Below are 6,000 nucleotides of genomic sequence, written 5' to 3' on the forward strand. Positions count from 1 at the left end.
GTAATCTAGGATAAGTGTGTTTCAATGACCCATTCCATTTGGCACATTAATAAATGCTTTCTCAATATGTCTTTCTTTCCAACATCACCCAAAGTTTATTGTTTCTTCAACTTTTACGTTTCTTGGAAAATATCACTAACCTTTTCCCTTCACATTCAAGTCACTGAACAGGGTTGTCCCAATTTTTTATTTTATAACACAACAGTCTTCCTCTTGCCACAAAACTAGTTATATTATGGCGCATTTCATAATGTAAGCACTCTATTCTATTTTCAGGAATTGTGGTAATATCCAGGGGAGTTGTCTACAATGCTTTAATCAGAAATGAAAGGACTCCATATTTATTTTCAAATCTCCAATCCTCACATGTGAAATATTGAGACAAGCACCTACTACAGGAGGTCATTGTAAAAATTAAATGAGATAACATATAAGAAACGAGTAGGAGAGTACCTGATTAAGAATACATATTTGCAATGACCACTACCATTATTGTTGTTATCCTTAAAAAAGGATGAAAGAAAACATTTTCAGTTCCCTTTAATAGTTGGCCAGATGGGGTCTGGCGTGTCAGTCTAGCGGCTAAAGTCCTAGCATTGAACGCCTGGGATTCCATATGGACGTCCATTCTAATCTCAGCAGCCCTGCTTCCCATCCAGCTAGCTCCCTGCTTGTGACCTGGGAAAACCATTGAGGATGGCCCAAAGCCTTGGGACCCTGCACCCACGTGAGAAACCTGGAAGAGACTCCTGGCTCTTAGCTTCAGATTGGCTCGGCTTTGACTATTGCGGCTACCTGGGGAGTGAATCAATGGACAGAAGATCTTCCACTATGTCTCTCCTCCTCTCTGTATATCTGACTTTGCAATAAAAATAAAATATATCTTTTAAAAAAAATAGTTGGCCAGAGATGACAGGCTGTTTGCCATTATTACCAATTTGCCTTTGATATAAGGAAAGTGGTAGTAATGAAATGACAAGGAAGCACCAATTTCCTGTTTTTCCTTGGGGAAGATATATATATATACATATATATATATGTGTGTGTGTATATATATATATACATATACATTCATTTTCAGTCTAAGTCATCATGATTTTGTTTAACAGATATTTCTTCAGATAATATTACTGGTTGTATGAAGTCCATGTTGGAACAACACATCATCTGGGGCTTAGGAAAACAATGCTGACGCCCTGATTTTCTCCTCTCTGTCTTCCCACATTTAAGTTTTTCAGGTGAAGAAGATAGAGGCAGGGAGGGGAAGTAACTTCTCAAAAGAAGGACCGGGGTCCCAGTCTTGGCCAACTTTGTGCTGCTCTAACAGAAGGCTACAGGGTGGGTGTCACACTGCTCTGGAGCCTGGGAATTCTAAGATCCAAGGATCAACAGATTCTGTCTCCAGTTCCAAGGCACTGTGTGCCTGGATGACAAAAGTGAATGAAGCATTTTCACTAACTCTTTTTATTGGCCTGGATGACAAAAGTGAATGAAGCATTTTCACTAACTCTTTTTATTGGCCTGGATGGCAAAAGTGAATGAAGCATTTTCACCAACTCTATTTATTAGTCTGCAGAAGAGAACATTCAACCCTGCCTCTCAGCACTGTTGCATTAGGGATTACATTTCCAAGACTTGACCCCAGCTCTAGGCAACTGCCCAGGTTGCCTTATACCTAGGCAAGTGCTACACTGCTGAGAGAACAGTAGCCAATAGCTGGCAGGCATCCTGGGCCTGGTTAATGCCAAATCTGTGTTAAGTATACCAGTGTGCCAGCAGAGTTGTCTATTCCACTTTTTCTCTCTTTTTTAAAGATATGTAGGGCAAGTGGGGGACAGTGGATCACGATGCAACCCTCCCTCCTCCACCGCCCAGGCATGCTGCATGTTCCCAGTAAAGCAAGGGAGCTGCGGATTGCCTGGGGAAGAGGGTCTGAAATTGTCTTGGAGTAGGGGCTGCTGAAGGTATGTTTGACAGGAGAGGAATGACCTCTGGGCTTCCACAGACCGAGCCACCGCACTCACAGGTAAACAAGGGAGCTGAGGCAAGATTGCTTAGAGGGGAGAAAGCAAGGGCATGTCAGGGTCAGGATAAGGCACCCACCCAGGTGGGAGACCTGAGCTGGACTCCATGGCATCACCCACTGCTCACTGGTGCACACAAAAGCTGAGGATGGGGAGCAGGCCAGGTTGGGCTAGACAGCAGTACCCACCCATGAATGTAAGGGCCAGGAGGTGAGCCACATCAGGTTGGGCCACGACAACCACAAGAATGCAAGAGAACTTGATCTGGGGGCTGCAGCACCCATCAGCACACACAAAGGCTGGTACTGAGGGCAGACCATGCTTCGGGTGTTACTTCAGTGGTTTGGATAGTCCTAAGATGTTGGCAGCTTCATTACACCAGGCTTGTAATGAAATCTTTCAAAAATCTATTGGCTGACCAAGTCCACCCTAGAGTCTGTACAGATCCAGACACTTGCTGCAAACCTTGGCCAGGAATGTGTCCCAATCTGTTGTGCCTTCCATCCTCTGATGTGAGGCACTCAACATCCTTTGTTGGCCTAGATGAGCTGTCATGTCACCTGTGTGCAAGTGGGCAGCAACAGAGGAGGCCCAGTCCTGACACATGCACTCCAAGGTCAGACCATGTATCTTGTGATTTTTCCCTGTTTCAGCAATCAGTTGGAGAGTTCCCCCCAAAAAGTACTTCCAGTCAGTGCAAGGTCAAATGCAGTTTGTCTAGAGAACAACAAGGAAAGCTTAGAAACAGATAGAAAACAGTCAGCAGGGATGCACCTATACCTCACTGGGTGGGACACAAAGATTAATTACTCCTCACTGGGGTATAGAAGATTTCTCTGCACACCCCTCCTAAACATGCTCACCTAAACTGTTGACATATATCCTGTTGGAATTATAGAGTTAGACCACCCGAAAAACAGCCAGGCTCAGCGAAATCATGCTTCAATGCTATAAACTGCTAAAGACTAAAATTAAAATAGGCATGAGACAGCTGAATAGCAATCTAAGCCATTTTAAGGTGTATAGAACACGGCTGAATGTAAACCAAAATTAAAATGTCTATGAAGAAGTCACAGGTTGTGGTTGAGAACCTGCATTTTCCTATTAACATATTGGTTAATCAATACCATGTCAATTAATGCCATAATGTTGTAAATGGTTGGAAATATTATGTTGGGGCTTTTAATTGATTGGGATGATACTCTGCCGGCTCTACCTTCAGACCAGAGATGGTCTCACCAAGAAACCATTGAACTTACCAGGACAATAAGATGCTGGACTTTATGCTTGGTAAATACCTCCAATGAAAGAATGTCAACTGAATTTGAACTATGGAAATGCAACAAGGTGGAGCAATCCGCTGTGGGGGGAGGGTGTGGGAGGGGCTGGGGGAATCCCAGTGCATAAAAAAAATGTATCACATAATGCAATGTAATTAATTTTTTTTAAAAAAAGGAAATGCAATAAAAATATATGTTTAAAAAAAATGCAGTCTGTCACTAGCACCGGTCAATACACATGCCATTGGACGCAGCTGCCTGGCCAGTCCCATCCCCAGCCCCAGCCCCAGCCTGCGTGTATGCCAGCAGGTTCTGCCTCCATGTCCCATATCTCACCAGAAGATGCAGCAACCTAGCCCAGTCTGAGTCCTCATGTTCATCTTTCTAGCCAGGTTACCTCATTTGTCAGAGGAGAGCAAGAAAACTCGGTACATGCAATTGCTGTGGGGAGTAAATGAAATTATGACTAAGAAAACTCTTCTTCAATTTTAACGTGTTCCTTTTCATCACTACAGTTAAATCTAGAAGCAGAGGTGTATACAACCGTATGTTCTCAGGTAACAGAGTACAAAAAGTTTTGTCTCTGAGCTAAGCTTAGATAGAGTTCTGGGTGAGAGAGTTTTGAGGACAGACTGACAAGATCAGTGACTCCAACTCCACACGGGTTCTGCTGTGGGCCTGATTTGTTGCTGTTCTCTTTTTTTGTCACACGGTGAAAGTTGACAGCTTGTCAGCAGGAGCCTGCCAGGCTTGGAAGCTGGGATCCTCCAGGCTCCTGGTCTCACCAACTGCCACAGCTAGATGGAGAGGCAATAGAAGACAAGGACTACCAGGAGGGCTGAGGCAGAATCCGAGGAGACAGTGAGGACACAGCCTCTGTGCCCTGAAAACAATGGAGTCCAAAGCACAGGCTGGAATTGGTGCTGATTAAATGAAAGGAAGCTCCAAGCCCAGCTTGTCAGATTTAAAGTTCTTTCATAGATGTGAAAAGTCATCTTTCACATCACCAGCTTATAAGAAGAGAGGAAAATCTGTCATCAGCTAAGCCTTGCAAAGACATTTCAGCCCCTAAAATCTAGTGAGCCCTGCTGCTGATGGAAGCAATCACCTCGCACAGATAAACTGCTGGGCTCCTGCAGTTGACTGTGCCTGAAGTGAGTGCAGAAGGTCAGGCTCTCTCAGAGCTGGTTTACATCCTCAAATCTTCCAGCTGAGGAGGAGCTGGAAATGACAAGTTGGGAAGTGCATTATTGATGCTCATCAAAGAGGTGAATGTAGCCAAGAATTCTATAAAAGTATGACTCTGTCAGCATCTTCTGCCCTGTTTGATCCCTGAAGTTCCTTTGAAGGCTGCAGGCCACATGACAGACTGCTTATATATGCCCAAAATAGAATATACAATGACAAAGAAAATTGTATTGATAGAATTATCGACATTTTAACGACATATCTGTTATAAAGCAATAAGAGACCTCATGTTAGTGAATAACAAGATCTTTTTTTTATGACAAAGTTTCATAGACTCTGGGATTCCCCCAGCCCCTCCCCCAACACCCCCCCATGTTGGACTCCTCCACATTGTTGGAGTACAATTATAACCAGTCATGATTCCTTCATTGCAGGCATGTACCATGCATAGTGTTCAGCGTCTTATTGTCCAGATAAATTCAACAGTTTCATTGGGAGACCATCCCTGGTCTGAAAGTAGAGCTGGCAGATTATCATCCCCTCCAATGAAAAGCCACAGCGCAACATCAACAACAATTTACAACATTATGGAGTTAATTGACATGGTATTAAGTGACCAATATGTTAGAAAATGCAAGTTCTTAACCACATCCTATAACTACTTCATTGGCTTCTCAATTTTAGTTTATACACAACCAGGTATTATACACCTTAAAATGGCTATAGGGTACTATTCAGCTGTCTTTTTTCTATTTTCATTTTTATATTTAGCAGCTTATAGTATTTAAGCTTGATTTTTTTTTTTAACTGAACTTGACGAATTTTAGAATAGCCCAAACAGGCTTATAACTCTAACAAGGCATATGTTAACACTTGAGGTGCAGAACAGCTTTAGGAGAGGTGTGCAGAGAAATCTTCAATGCCTTAGTGAGGAGTAACTAATCTTTGTGTCCTACCTAGTAAGGCATATGTGAGTCCAAGCTGACTGTTTCCTGTCTGTTCTAAGCTTTCCTTATTGGTCTCCGTCTATCTGATCTAATTTTTGGGGGGACTCCGGAGCAACCTTGATGGTCATTGCAAGAGAGGGTGGGGATCCAAAGAATAACAAGATCTTACACAAATTTAAAACTACCAGGAATTTTGAAGTGGCAATGAATAGACGTGAACATAAATAATGTGTTCATATATCTGCAGTAACTCTACTGCTATATAAAACTGTGTGTGGAGTTTTTATTGTTGATAGTCACAAGCATTGTTAATACTTTCATGGTTATATGTCTATTTTTGTCAAATATAAATCTAGCTACTCTTACTTTTGCTTTGCCTTTGGATGGTGCATGTTTTTCCATCCATTCACTTTCAGTTAACATTCGTCTTTGCTGGGGAAATGCGTTTCTCAGAGGCAGCACGTCACTGGGTCTTGTTCTCATATCCACTCAGCCGCTCTGGATCTTGCACCCGGATAATTTAAGTCATTTACATCTAAGGGTATCACTAGTGGATGAAGG

This window comes from Ochotona princeps, chromosome 9 (genome assembly GCF_030435755.1).
Source record: "Ochotona princeps isolate mOchPri1 chromosome 9, mOchPri1.hap1, whole genome shotgun sequence".
Classification (NCBI taxonomy): Eukaryota; Metazoa; Chordata; class Mammalia; order Lagomorpha; family Ochotonidae; genus Ochotona; species Ochotona princeps.